Genomic DNA, 16,539 nt, shown 5'->3' with positions numbered 1-16,539 from the left:
ATACTGCTCTATCTTACAGCAGGCTTAGGGACTAAGTGTGTACACTTCACCTAGCAGTGAGTGTACTGTCTATGTGCTCGGCTAAGCTGGGACTCAGTTATTCTAAATAACTGATCGTTGTACTTCTTTGATCCTGACACTAGGTGCATTCTTCACCTACTGTTAGGCTTGGGGACTACAATGTATACATTGCACCTTGCGGTACTTGTATCAAATTTAACGGTTGGCTAAGTTCCCTTTTTTTCTCAGTCGTTGATATTCTTTGATCCTGACAGCAGGTGTCTTCTTCACCTACTGCCAGGTTCGAGGACTACAATGTATACATTGCACCTTGTGGTGCATGTATCAATACTAATATCCTCTTTGACTAAGTCATGGATGATGATCATCTAATTTTGCCAACGAAGCCTAAGTGAGTACACTTCACCTAAGGTGGAGATTTTTTTAAATTTAAACTTGAGCTCCTTACATCCTTCTAGCAAGCCTTACTTTAGTATGTTTCAGGCCTATTGACCAGTTAAATTGGTCAGCACTTCATTTTGTTGATCGGATTGCCAGTCAAACTGGTCGGGCACTTCATTTTGTTGATTGGATTACCAGTTAAACTGGTCGGGTTGCTAGATTAACTGCCTGACTCCAAGTTAAACTGCTCAGACCTGCTCAAGATGGCATTGCTCAGCGGATACAAGGCACTCGGGGACTAGGTGTGGGGGGTATAACCCTAGGTACCCACGGCAATGAACATGGGCCCGCACCGCCAGGGGAGTCTAGCCCATAAGATCAAGGCCTACGGTGCTCGGCTCTAGTCGGCGTGCACCGCAAGGCAATCAGAAGACATCTTGGCGGTGAAGGAAGATCTGTTCGGATATGATAGATATCGTATTCCTTGTAAATACTTATCATATAGCCGAATAGATCTATACTTAAACTGACCTGTAACCCTACCCTCCAGACTATATAAGGCGGGTAGAGACCCCCCTCGAATGCATCTCATATTCAATACAATCCATCGAAGACATAGGACGTAGGGTATTACGTCAATCAGACGGTCCTGAACCTATTTAAATCGCTTGTCTCTGCGCTTGTGTCGCCATCCGGCTCCGCCACCGATTCATCCACTACCGTGGGCATACCCCTCAGTAGACTGTCGACCATATTTCGTCGACAAGTATGGCACTGGGGAAGAGCCGAATAGGTCCGGTGCGGCAACAGCGATGATGTTCCGGTAGCAATGTGATCACATGGCCAGGCAAAAGAAAAGAAGGTAAAGATCAATACATATCAAACTAGTAACCATGAATAGACGCTATGGCAGAAACCTCACCAAAGTGTGGACAGTGAGCAAATTTGCTCGCCATGGAAGACGACCAGGAACTTGCTCCCGGGAAAAGAAGAGTAGATGGTGTGGTTAGAGAAGGAATACCTGGCCCTCTTTTATAGGCACAAGGAAGGAGAGTAGCAGTCTGCGTGGACTTAATTACAGAAGACGGTGGAGCTGGTGCTAGTGTCAAAACGGCAGCGTTACATTCACTTGGTGAAGGAAACTGATGGATCCGGTGGAAACTAATGGAGATGAATTAGCACTGCACTCAGTTTTGGTTCTTGGTGGGTTTTGACGAGTTTTGTTGCACATCTGTAGCAGCATGCAACTGACAGCAGGGAAGGAGATACTTTAGAATAGAAACGGATCGACTAGAAAATGAAAGACAAATGGCTTAATTCATCAACGTCATTAATTTGGACATGATGGCCTACCACGAAGGGGAGAGAGATAGATCACAGCATTGATGTTAGCATGCTACGTGAAGAACACGCCTGCTAGCTTTTGCTTTGGTTAAACACGTGCAAAGAAAAGAGGTCCAAGTGGGAAAAACAAAAGATGACTTGCACAAGGAGATTAGAGGATCAAGGAAGAGAAGATCAAAAGGATGACTGGAGTTTGAAAATATTTTGTTGACCTCACCAAGAAGGCTAATCCCTGCCTGCGCAACGAAGAACACAAGCAAGAACGAGAAAGAAAACAACCAAATTGCAGATGAATGATTAATCTCACGAGTTGGGGTCTCACAAACCGAAGAACGGCGAAACTGTTTCTTGACAGAATAATCTAAGCAAAACCCAAACCCTAATGGAGGGGCAGCGGCTATTTATGAAGACTCTAGGGTCGTGCAAGACCCCTGGACGCGCCCCTAATGGGCCCAAACTCGATACATGGTCCAACGGACCAAAAGACGGTGTTACAGCACCCTGGCAGATTCTGGACGCTGACTTGTTTTGACGATTCCTGTTGATTCCGAACAGATTTTGATGTGAAACCACTTGGATTGGCTTCCTTATCAAATTAGCTTTCCATCCATATGTGGATCATCAAAAACGGAGTCCGGATGCATCTTGGGCGACCAGTTTAAGGCAGACTGGTCCTGGAGGCCGAGACAGACTCGAATTCGTGTTGGACTGGGCCTCCGGCTTGTGTTGGACGTCCTTGCTGGTCATCATCACCTCCTCCACGTCCTCTTAGTCCCTCTTGACCCTCTCCAATGTTCCTAAGCAAGATAACATCATTAGGTAGTAGTCTATTCTCAAAAGTATGAAAATGATCGCTTAAGAGCGAGCTCACCTGTAAATTGAGTTGACGCATTCGAGCCCGGGTCATTGGACCTTGCATGACGGTTGGAGGATCAGCTGGTACATCCAAAGGAGTGATGTCCTCATCATCCTCCCTCTCTTGAATTGGAGTCGTCCTCGACTCAAGCTCATCTTCTTCTCCCAAATAAGGTTTCAAATCTGCAATGTTAAATGTGGGACTAACCCCGAACTCGGGTGGCAACTCAAGTTTGTATGCATTATCATTTATTTTCTCAATAATCTTATAAGGACCAGCTGCTCTTGGCATTAATTTAGACTTACGTAGCTCAGGAAATCTATCTTTTCTTAAATGTAACCAAACCAAATCACCCGGTTCAAGTTTAATCTCTTTTCGACCTTTACTACCAGCAATTCTATACTTTTCATTCATGCTTTCAATATTTGCTTTAGTTGTTTCATGCAACTTACAAATAAAATCAGCACGCTCTCTAGCATCACTATGTATTCTCTCAGTGGTAGGTATAGGCAAAATATCAATAGGAGCACGGGGGTTAAAACCATACACTACCTGAAAAGGACTTACCTTGGTGGTGGAATGTTCCGCCCTGTTATATGCAAACTCCACATGCGGCAAACACTCTTCCCACATCTTCAAATTGCACTTCAAAATGGCTCTCAACATGGTGAACAATGTTCGATTCACAACCTCAGTTTGTCCATCAGTTTGGGGATGACATGTTGTAGAAAACAGCAGCTTGGTCCCCAATTTATTCCACAACGTGCGCCAAAAATGACTCAAGAATTTTGCATCACGATCTGAAACAATAGTAGAAGGCATACCATGCAAGCGAACAATTTCTTGAAAGAAAAGGTCAGCAATATGAACAGCATCGTCGCTCTTATGACAAGGAATAAAATGTGCCATCTTAGAAAAATGATCAACCACCACAAAAATACTATCCCTCCCCCTCTTAGTCCTTGGCAATCCCAACACAAAATCCGTAGATATATCTGCCCAAGGAGTAGAAGGAATACGAAGAGGCATATACAAACCATGTGGGTTCAATCGTGACTTAGCTTTTTGACATGTGGCACACCGAGCCACGTATCGCTCCACATCATGCCTCATCCTAGGCCAAAAGAAGTGTGTGGACAGCACCTCCTCCGTCTTCTTGGCACCAAAATGTCCCATCAATCCGCCTCCATGTGCCTCCTGCAACAATAAAAGACGAACGGAACCAACTGGAATGCATAGGCGGTTAGCTCTAAACAAAAACCCATCGCTGATCATAAACTTATTCCATGTGCGTCCCTCTCTACAATTAAGCAACACATCCTTAAAATTAGGATCAAGCGCATATTGTTCTTTAATGGATTGAAGACCAAAAATCCGGCAATCAAGTTGAGACAGCAATGTATATCTTCTAGACAAAGCATGAGCAATCACATTATCCTTCCCTTTCTTGTGTTTGATAATATAAGGAAAAGACTCAATAAATTCAACCCATTTAGCATGCCTATGATTCAGATTATTTTGAGAGCGAAGATACTTAAGCGATTCATGATCAGAATGAATAACAAATTCTTTAGGCCACAAATAATGACGCCACGTCTCTAAAGAACGGACAAGTGCATACAATTCTTTATCATATGTGGAATAATTAAGAACAAGACCATGTAATTTTTCACTAAAGTAAGCAACATGTTTACCATCTTGCATCAAAACACCACCAATGCCAACTCCACTAGCATCACATTCTAGCTCAAAAGTCTTACCAAAATTTGGAAGTTGCAGCAATGGTGCATGTGTAAGCTTGTCCTTCAAAGTGTCAAAGGACTCCTCATGTGCCTCTCCCCAATGAAACACCACTCCTTTCTTCATCATCTCATGCAATGGGGCAGTAATGGTGCTGAAATCTTTGACGATGCGGCGGTAGAATCCTGCAAGACCAAGAAAACTCCTCACCTGTGTGATGGTTTGGGGAACCGGCCAGCTCTTTATGGCTTCAATTTTCATCTCGTCCACCTCAATTCCTTGTGGAGTTACAACATAGCCAAGAAAAGAAACTCGATCCATGCAAAAGATGCACTTCTCAAGGTTACCAAATAAACATGCATCACATAAGGCATTAAAAACAGCACGTAAGTGATCCATATGTTCATCAAAAGACTTGCTGTAAATCAATATATCATCAAAGTAAACTACCACAAAATGATCAATAAAAACTCTTAAAACCTCATTCATTAAGCGCATGAAAGTGCTAGGTGCATTTGTCAAACCAAAAGGCATAACTAACCACTCATACAACCCGAATTTGGTTTTAAATGCAGTTTTCCATTCATCTCCGAGTTTCATTCTAATCTGGTGGTAGCCACTTCGCAAGTCAATCTTAGTGAAAATTATAGAACCACACAACTCATCAAGCATGTCATCTAGCCTAGGAATAGGATGATGATACTGAATAGTAATATTATTGATGGCTCTACAATCAACACACATACGCCAACTTCCATCTTTCTTAGGAACCAAAAGTACAGGAACGGCACAAGGACTAAGGCTTTCACGTACATACCCACGGTCCAAAAGGTCTTGGACTTGCCGCTGAATTTCCTTAGTCTCCTCAGGATTGGTTCGATATGCAGCTCGGTTGGGCAAGGTCGCTCCCGGAATCAAATCGATTTGATGCTCTATCCCTCTCATAGGTGGCAGCCCTGGGGGTATCTCAGCTGGAAAAATGTCCTCATACTCCTACAAAAGGTTAGTGATAGCAGGAGGTACCGAGCTAACAATATCATCAAGTGAAAACATAGCTCGTTTGCATACCAAAGCATAGCAAATATCATCATCAGAAATTTCAGCAAAGTCACATTTTGTTGCAAGCATAACACCACCCTTCAATTTAATCCCCTCAGCCTTAGAAATAGATGTAGACTTATCCTTTTTAGGTGGGAAAATAGAATTAGCAACTTGCTGATTTTCAGATTGAACATCATTCAAACTAGCAGCGTGTTCTCTATCAGCTTGTACAATTTGAGCAGGGGTCAAAGGTACCAAAGTAATTTTCTTTCCTTTATGCACAAAAGAGTATTTATTACTTCTACCATGGTGTGTAGCATCATTATCATGTTCCCAAGGATGACCCAATAAAAGTGAACAAGCTTGCATAGGTACCACATCACAATCAACAGAATCAGCATAAGAACCAATGGAAAATGAAACTCTGCAAGTTTGTGTTACCTTTGCTTTACCAGAATCATTTAGCCACTGAATATGATATGGACATGGGTGTGGGCGTGTGGTCAAGCTAAGCTTCTTGACCAAATCAGAACTCACCAAATTGTTGCAGCTACCTCCATCAATAATGACACATGCTCGACGGTCGCTGATGACGAAGAAAATCTGGAACAAGTTATGGCGTTGTAGCTTCTCAGGTTGCTGGACTTGTGAGCTGAGCACCCGCTGTACAATAATGCTCCTATAGGACGCCATGGCCTCGTCACCAAGAACTTCGCCGTCCTCCTCATCTGCAACTTGGTCTTCTTCATCCTCAATGTCAGAGGTGCCGATGTAACCATCTTCTATAGCAATATATGCCCGCTGACTTGGGCAGTCCTTCTGCACATGGCCAATGCCATGGCAGCGGTGGCACTGAATACCCGAAGTGCGTCCCGTCGATGCAACGGATGAGGAACTCTTGGTAGGCACCTACAAAGAATTTGTACCTAAATCTGAAGGTCGTGCGGGAGGTGTCTTAGGTGTAGCAGAAACTCTAGAGGCTGTTGGTCGCTTGCTCGCTGGTGGAGGTGTCCGAAAAGTGGTTGGCTTGGTCAGCCCTGAAGATGGTGCCGAGTGTGGCGTGTATGTGCTGGTGCTGACCTTGCTCTTGCCCTGCTGTTCAGCCCCTGCAATTCCTTTTCTGCAAGCATAGCAAACTAAAACAACTGGTTGACAGTGTTAAATTCTTTATAATCAACAATGTCCTGAATGTCATGCCTCAAACCAGAATAAAAATGACAAATGGCATCTTTGTTTCCCTCTACAACACTACAGCACATCAATCCCTTTTGGAGCTCACCATAGTAATCCTGTACAGATTTATCTCCTTGTTCTAAACGCATCAATTTCTTACGCAAGTCTCTATGATAAGGAGGAACAAAACGATCACGCATAGCTACCTTAAGTTCTTCCTATGTACCAGGTAAAGCATCCTGTGCAGCTAGCCCATTCCACCAAATAATGGCAAAATCCTTAAACTCACTAGTAGCTTGTCTAACTCTATGCTGCTCAGGTACAAGGTGGGCACTAAACTTTTGTTCTACCATCATCTCCCAATCAAGATATCCCTCAGCATCATAATGACCTGAAAAAGATGGTATTGTGAACTTAATCTTAGCATAAGGATCATCGGGCACACGATGATTATTACCTTGACGGTGGTGGTGGTGGACACCACCCATACCTGTCGTGTTGCGGCGAAGATGTTGCCGTAATCTCTCTTGTCGGATAGCTGCTTGACCTATGTTTCCAGCGGCATCATGCACCGTGTCTTGACCATCGGTGTTGCTACCGGAAACGTCGTTGTTGCCCGCCACAAAGGTTTCCAACTCAGTAACCTTGTCGGTTAGTGTGGAAATTCACTTGTCCAATCTCTCCATGCTATTGCCAATGTTGAGTTCAATGAGTGCGTTAGTGACGGCCTTCCTGACGGCCTCATTCATCCTTTTTTGGGCATCCTCTACAACAGCTTGTAGTTGCTCTTGGCTGACATACTCGCTAAAACCCTTAGGATTGTTATCTGCAGTCTGTTCACCTCCTGCCATTGAAAACACAAAAATAGGAACAAACAGGTGAAAGTTATCCCTACCAAATGACTACGTGGTTGTAGTGGTGTCACTTTTCACAGCAAGTGGAAGCGTCTTACCAAGCTCTTACCAACGCAAGCAGTGGGCGGTACAACCGACGGCTGGTTCGTGATACCTGTGAGGTAGTGGTACCGAGATTGCAAGGCCCTTTATCTATACTGATCTAAAGAATTTGTGGAGCTTGGAAGGCAAACAAAGATTAATATGTATATCTGGCACATAAGTTAGTAACAGAAAGTAATGCTAAATTATAGTCCAAAGTACTTGTTCTCGTTGCTGGTCTAAAGTGTTGCAAGTACCAGGTTGTGACAAAAGTATGGTGGATAGCAAGGTGATAGGTATGAGAAAAACAAGTATGGTGGATGGAAACAGCAACACAAATAAGGAACCAGACAGCACACGCAAACACAGCTCACTTTGGGCTTCTCTATGTGCTCCTCTAGATATTGTTCCTCTTTTGTCCCTCTCTTTTTTTCTATTTTTTGGGCTGTCGTTGTTTTTTTGGGAAATTTTGACTTTTTTATTTTATTTTTTTGATATTTTTCCTTTACTTAGGAGCACAAAAGCAGTAACCACAGAAAATATGAGCTCAAACAAGTGTAAGACGTGGCCAGTGGAATTTTCAGAAAACTGGATGAAAATCGACAAAACCTTGTGACCACGAAACGAGGATCTTGTGACCACTTTTTGGCCAATCTAAAAATTCCGAACCCCGACAAGGCGGGGATGGACGGATCCAAAATTTTTTTTGATCGATTTGCATATATGGAACGTCGAAAACGGAGTTCGTATGCGAAAACTGGACCAGTTTTAAAAATTGGCTCCGAATTAGAGGACAAAACAGGAACAATGTGTGTAAAATTGGTCACAACAGCCAAGATTTGATGGAAACGATGGGGGAAAACACACGAACTTGACTCTAACACGACCTAACCAGCAACAAGACCTCGACCAGGACACAAACTCAACACGACGGACTCTGAAACTGAAATATGCAAAGGCTATGGTGTGAAAGGTTCTAGGATAGGAAAAATGAGTATGGCACTGGACTATGGGACGAATACAAAACACTCAAACTAGGGAATAAAAGTGAACCTAATGGTATACCTTAGCTCTGATACCACTTAATGGGCATGGGGATCCCGATCTTCCGTCAGGTGATGGTAACTATCGTTGAGGCGGAGAATGACACACCGATCCGGCTTTAGATCGGAAGATCGAACCCTGCAATCTTAGCACCACAGCTCCTCTGGTAATCAACCAAGTCACGGACCAGGTTGACCTCGCCAAGAAGGCTAATCCCTGCCTGCGCAACAAAGAACACAAGCAAGAACGAGAAAGAAAGCAACCAAATTGCAGATGAATGATTAATCTCACGAGTTGGGGTCTCACAAACCGAAGAACGGTGAAACCGTTTCTTGACAGAATAATCTAAGCAAAACCCAAACCCTAATGGAGGGGCGGCGGCTATTTATGAAGACTCTAGGGTCATGCAAGACCCCTGGACGCGCCCCTAATGGGCCCAAACTCGATACATGGTCCAACGGACCAAAAGACGGTGTCGCAGCACCCTGGCTGATTCTGGATGTTGACTTGTTTCGACGATTCCTATTGATTCTGAACAGCTTTTGACATGAAACCACTTGGATTGGCTTCCTTATCAAATTAGCTTTCCATCCATATGTGCATCATAAAAAACGGAGTCCGGATGCGTCCTGGGCGACCAGTTTAAGGCAGACTAGTCCTGGAGGCCGAGACAGACTCGAATTCATGTTGGACTGGGCCTCCGGCTTGTGTTGGACGTCCTTGCTGGTCATCATCACCTCCTCCACGTCCTCTTAGTCCCTCTTGACCCTCTCCAATGTTCCTAAGCAAGATAACATCATTAGGTAGTAGTTTATTCTCAAAAGTATGAAAAGGATCGCTTAAGAACGAGCTCACCTGTAAATTGAGTTGACGCATTCGAGCCCGGGTCATTGGACCTTGCATGACGGTTGGAGGATCAGCTGGTACATCCAAAGGAGTGATGTCCTCATCACTTGCTAGTGCAGTTCCTCTTATTGGGGGCCTCCTCCATTTCATCAGTGTGCATGCCTTAGGATGAGAGCTTGCTCAGTAGTGAGATCAATGAGGAGGAAAATAAGCCAACAAAGATCCATCCGTGAAGTCCACAACTCATACCAAAGTGCAACTTTAACAACCATTAACAATTTTCATGGTACAACCTCTATCTAAATTTAGAGTAACACCACATAGATATATATAACTCAAACTAGAGTAGAAGTTAATGGAGCTGTAACCATTACAATTCTAGCTAAATCAAGTCTAACCATCACACTTACAATCAGTACACTGAGCTCAGAGCTTCTTCCATAGGAGACAGGCAAAGACTAAGAGGACTACAATTACAACAATTTTGAAGGACAAAGAGGGGTGGAGCAGCTGTTGGGTTTTGAAGATATAAGTCATCATCATGAGCTAAGGCTGGATTTGAGTTGGTTCTTGACTTGAAGGCAACAATTCCTTCTTCATAGAAGTTGTACTTTTTATAACAAGCACCACAAAAACTATGAACTTGTCTATGGCAGTCAGGCCAGTTGTAGTAAATTCCTAGCTCATGGCCATTGTGCACAACATAGTAGGGATGACTCATCTCAAATCTACACAACCCAAATAGGCTGCCTTCAGTTTTCACAAGTAGAATGTTAGTGAACAAGTGGTAGTGATCATCATTAGCATCAGTAGCAACATGTGCAGCTCAGACATTAATTAGTGGCCTCAGTCATGTGCATGATGGACACAAAACATTGATTTGCTTCCGATGCCTTCATCTTGTTTGGAACCAAATGGATAATTGGTTGTCAACAAGGAGAAGACACAGAAAACAAATATATGAGTTGCATCCTAATACATCCAACAGCCATGTAGACATCATTGGCACAGAAATGTGGCCTCAGATCATCAAGTACAAAATACCATAAGGACTCACTGGTGGCACTAGAGCATACAAAACAAAAATGTAGAATCAAGCAAGCACTAGACAGAAAAATAGTTTAAGGTAAAAGCAAAGGGCATGTTTGTTTGACTAGACAGATCTACAAGTGACACCACTGGTAGAAAACCAACCAGTGCCATCTTCTAGTTCTTTTCATCATCATTAGCCTAACCTAGATCTAAAATGCTACAATGTTTCTTGTATACCTCATGTTCAAGCAAGGACCAAAATAGTGAAGCAAACAGGAAAGGCGACAAAGGAGACCTATGAATCAGATCTGTCACCTCTGCCACAGCACATGATGGACACGGATGCCTAATGCCATCGTGCTCTACCAGGAAGACCCGCCACCTAGCCACCAAAAGGATGCCGAAGTCACCACAGCACAATAGGGATCCTCCATTACCACCGCCGCCATTGCAAGTCCAATGGGCATAGATTTGTTTCCACTTGCAAGGGATATATCTAATATATAAGTCAGCCTATCCACACAGAGAACATATACTACTCCAAAGGCATGTCAACACAACCAGGCATCTAGCGCAATGGTGAAGATGGTGTATTCCTTGCTCTTGGTCTCGGGTTCAACTCTCAGGTCTCATGGTTTTTTTTGAGTTTGAATTTATTAAACCCTGGCAGCAACAAGTGACATGCAAGCCGTCGGGTCTCATAGGTCAAATGGAGATGGAGAAAGGTCCCATAGGTACATGTGACACGTAAGCCATCAGGTCCCAAAGGTCGAATAGTCCCATAGGTACACGCGACACACAAACCATTGGGTCCCATAGGTTAGATGGAGATGTAGAAAGGTGTTGTCAGGTCCCAAAGGTCGGATGGAGATGGAGAAAGGTGCCATCAGGTCCCACAAGTTGGATCGAGAATGGTCCATAAGCACCAAGTGACATGCAAGCATTGGGTCCCACAGGTCAGATGGAGATGGAGAAAGGCCCCATAGGTACAAGTGACACGTAAGCCATTGGGTCCCATAGGTTGGATGGAGAAGTGTCCCACAGGTACTGTGTCACATGGAGAAAGGATCGAGCGGAGACTTTTATGATGAATTGCAAGCATGACGGATGAGTAACTGTAGGTCTCATAGGTACACAGTCAGATGGAGAAAGAACCATGTGGAGATCTATGATGAAGTGCCATTATTACAGATCGAATATTGTTCATCATAGATCAGTAATTAGTTCAATGACAAAGCCCTGTTCATCATAGTTCTCAATAAGATCAGTCATAGATGAGCAGGAACAGTCGCACGAGTGATTTGTGATGAAACCATGTGCTATTCTGACGTTGTTTTGTGACGACTACCCGATTTCATCATAGATAAGGGGGTTCGAGGTTTATCACTGATGATCTATGATGAAACCTGAAATTTTCAACATAAAAGTGATTTTTAATGATGGTTTTAAATTTGTCATTAAGATTTTCATCATAGAAGTGAATATTTCTAGTAGTGTAGGGTGGGTGGCACCGGACGAGGCGAACAGTGATGGAAACAGCACAGAAGAGGAAAAGTTGGGTACTCTTGATCAAAAAGTTGGTTACTAAGAGAATGCCTTTAATTAGCGGTAGACATTCCCACGTGCTGCATAATTGCATCACCGACACATAAACGCTATCAAGGAGTCACCGTCCACCGAAACTTGGCAGATTAATATTGGTGATCTGATGATTAATACACATATTAGTGTATTATATATCATCATCATCATCATTATCATTATATATAAAATTCGGTCTCTAGCTCTTTGCTCACCAGATGGGGCGGCGATCTACCCGTGCGAAAATTTGATTTCAGGCAAAAATGAAATCCCTACGCCCAAGCTTGTCCGCCAACACGCACCTAAAAATTAGATCTCTCTGTTTTGCCCTCCTCGCAGAAATTGGTTTACCACGACATCAATTTTAGATAAGGGTATTTGTGGTATTGTGATGGCCAGATAGAAGCGCAAGGAGTCACTATCTCTGCCTCCATCTCCATTCTCTAGCCAGTCCAGCCACACCGCCTCTCCTGCCACAAAAAAGCCTAGCCCCCTCTGCCACCCCGATCCAAACCCTAGCTAGGCAGATCGGCATAGTAGCTTGACTCCCTCTCCACTCTCTAGCCTGCACCCTCTCTCATACCTTTCGGAACCCAAGTTGGAGCCTGGAGCCGGATTCGACCCTTTTCATCGACAGCAGGTCCACTGACGGCGACGATGGACCGCTAGTAGCTGTGGTATAGGCTAGGATCTAGACCCCCTATGTCAGCACCTATCATGGCCGAGTGTAGCCTCATAATTGATGATGGCCACACCACTTCCACTGACCAGGATGACAAGAGGGCCATGCCGACGACACAGCGTAGCCAGGAAAATGAAGAGGTACCCAAATTTCTTTTATGATGCATGTGTTTATTCTAGTGGTTGAACCTAGGACATGTAGATAGTGATGGGGTTATATGTTTTTTAGTTGATTGTAGTTCACATATGATTTATTCAAGAAATAGCTTCCACATAAGCTGTAGTTCACATGTGCTTTATTCAAGTAATGGCTTCCATATAAGCAGTAGTTTAGGCGCCTAATTTTCATGCTCCTGCTCTGATTTGTTGAAATTCGGTACAAGGTTAACTCAATAAATGCCTTTGTAATCTACATGTTGACATCCGGAATATCTCCTAGAAGCAGGGGAGCGTGTTTAGGGATATGGTGATACATACAGATTTAGAAGAGCCTAGAACCCCTTGCAATTGAGGTGCTTGTTGTCGCAGAACCGACCAATTTATAAGAGTACAAGTACGATGGCAGCCCTGCAAGCGGTCGCACTATCACACTTGAACCCATATAAACCCTGGTAGTCCGTCGAGTACCACGACGGGTCTCGATAAACGATTACAACAACCAAGACCGTACATGATTCAACATACATGCCACATATTATATAAGGTTCGCAGATACATTTTCATCATCAGAGTACGAATAAAGTTATTACAAACCGAGTTTGATAGATAAAGCGGAAGCAATTAAGTTCGAAAATAAAGTTTCCAACATAGTTTGATACAGTGCCAACTAGGATCATGGTCCACAAAAGCAAAGATAGGGATTAATAAAGAAGCCTGCCCAAGGCTTACTCCTCATCCATGGTGGGATAGAAGCAACTCTTGCAATAACCATGCAATAACCATGATACACAGTGCATCTGCAACAATGGGAAAATAAAACCCTGAGTACAAGAAGGTACTCAGCTAGACTTACCCATCATAAACCAGAAATAAATCGACTCCAAGAATTATGCAAGGCTATATAAGTGGAGATAGCTTGACAACATTTTGCATAAAAGCAATTGACTTAGTTGTACAATTATGATTCCTTTATCAAGTTAATTATAACTATCCATTTCTAGATTAGCAACTATCCTGTGCCAAACATGTGGTATATCAATTTAAAAGCATACAATAGTAACTATAGCAGGTATTGTAATTCCATATTCATTCGAACCATCATGTTCCATAACACAGTTACTACGATGTTGGAGCTAGCCAAGTTTCTCACTATCTGGGAGAGACGGTGATTCGAATCGATTTCAACCAGCTGGGAATTTATTCCTAACACAAACCTAGGCATACCGCGCGAAGGCAGCCTTAGGTCACCTTTGGTACAACTTAGGTCCACATTTCACGGGTCCGTACTGCGCCGCACAATCTGGGAAACCAGATGCTAGGATGTTCAGGCCTAGCCTGCCCTTGGACTCAGTCTGATCGCCCCCCTGGAAGGAGCACACAACAAAACGGGTCCTTGGCCTGAGTTGAATTACTCGGCTTCGTGGTCGGAACGAGTTATCCGGCTAGCTAAGTGATAGGCATGCGTTCAATCTTGTCAGAAGTTCCAACAACAGTACGGTCCTTGATCGGCATAGATGGAATCACATGAGTCATCCTACGCATAGACTTCGCCTGGCCTCGATTTTCTTTTACTCTGTGGTTCTGTTCCACGATAGCAAATATAGCCAACCATGCTCCAGTCTCCACCTATATCTCACAGGTGATAGGACATCACCCGACTTCTACTGGTCTAAGCATGGCTAAGCATATTTTCGATCATAGACCTATACCGGTTAAAGGTGTAATATCTGGACAAGGAATGTATATGCATCAAGTGGTTCCATTAAACTCTTATAACCTAATGCATCAATCATAAGTACTTAAGTAATCATTTGTAAAATACTGGGAGACTTAGAATGCTCTGGGGCTTGCCTCGCAAAAAGGAAGTGGGGCAGTGGTCAGGACACTCCGGAAGCTCTTTAGGATTCTGCTCCACGCCTTCGGGAGCTGCGACTTGAGGATTCTCCTACTGGTCCCCTTCCTCTATCTCGTCGAATTCCAGCAATGTTATTTCTTCCTCCGATCCTAGATGCATGAATATGGCATAAGATATTGCGAATGCATATATGTTAACAAGTGCATCATGTTCTACCGAGTAGGTGCATATCTCTTCTTGATTATGTAATTAATTACTTCGACAATGCATCTACTACTTCACAAACAGCAGCTACTTATTTTACTCATAACTGGAGTTCTAATTAACCAAATGTAGTGATCCTAGACTTTCTGGAAAGCTTATAAAATTACCTACAACTTTGTTATTAACCATTTTTACAGTAAACATCATTTTTATCATGCAACTTATCAAACTCTAGAATTTGTCCAGAAACTATTCTAATTCGCATTATGACGCAACCATACTTCTACTTCATATGAGTATTCAAATTTTGACAACACAAATTCTACCAACAGTTTAAGCATACCAAATACATCCAAGAAAATATAATGGTGAAGCCCAAACTATTTCTTTATATGCCTTTATTATTTTATTTAGATACATAGGTTAAATAATAAACATATACCAGATGTACTTCATAAATTCTCAAAAATTTACTAGTGCCTTAATAATGCTATCAAAAGACTACTATAAAAGTTTCATGCCATTTTATATAGTAAAACATTCTATACAAAAATGACAAGACAAAAAGGCTTACAATAGCAAAAATAGAAAACCCTAGTGAAAAGTGTCAAGCAATAGATTTCCTAATTTTCTTAGCATCCATATACTACTAGGATAACTTCCAACAAATTTCATGAATATTGGATTCCTAAATAATTTATAAAAATTCATACAAGGATTACCTATTTATAAAAGAAAAATCTATAACTACAAATCTATGCATGCACTGATCCTCAAATTTTTACCAGAGCTCATACATGTCAAGAATAGCTTAGCACAAAAATTTCTTAATTTTTGGAGCATAGGAACTCTAGATATAAAATAAACAAATTTGCATGCATTCAAAAATACATTTCAAATCTCCATTTAAATCTTCCAAAATTTCTACTGTAAGTGTCAAGATCATATTTTTCTTAAATACTTCACTTCCTAAGGAACACTACCAAATTTATTTCACAATTTTTGAAGGTACCAAATTGGAGATCTAAATATTACAAAATAGTATAAACTCTAGAATTAAATGAACTATCATATACTCTCACTGCCGCTGACCGGTGGGACCCGCTAGTCAGAGGACCCACGCGTCAGTGAGACGAGAACAGAGCAGCTACGCTGTGCGATGGTGGTGCGGCCAAAGCTCGCCGACGGTGAACTCGCCGGCGGTGACATCATCACGGTGGGATCTACTCGACCTAGCGCACCTATTGCACTACTTGGTCGGCCCTATTGTTGGCACTAGTGCCGACAGCGGCGTCAATGGTGGGGCGGTGGAGTTGGACGACGGTGAGACACCATTGATGACCTCAGAGACTCAATCAAACGTGCGTACAAGCATCTATGAACTATAGGAAACCTAGCGCATCAACTAGCGTAGCGAGAGGTGGACTATGGCGGCATGGCCACGATGATGGGGTTGGCGGTGGGGCTTCAGCGAGCTTGCGCATGGCGCTGTGGCTTACCAAGCACCTTCAGCGAACACGGGTGGACGCAGCGGGTTGCAGGGGTGGCGATGGAGTGCTGCGGTGGTGATGGAGTAGCTAAGCATGAGCTGGTGCCTTCAACGGCGATGGCGGACTCTCAGTGCTGAGGCTGCAGTTGCTGCGGGC

The sequence above is a fragment of the Miscanthus floridulus genome, chromosome 8 (assembly GCF_019320115.1).
Source record: "Miscanthus floridulus cultivar M001 chromosome 8, ASM1932011v1, whole genome shotgun sequence".
NCBI lineage: Eukaryota > Viridiplantae > Streptophyta > Magnoliopsida > Poales > Poaceae > Miscanthus > Miscanthus floridulus.
This window is presented reverse-complemented; position numbering follows the sequence as displayed.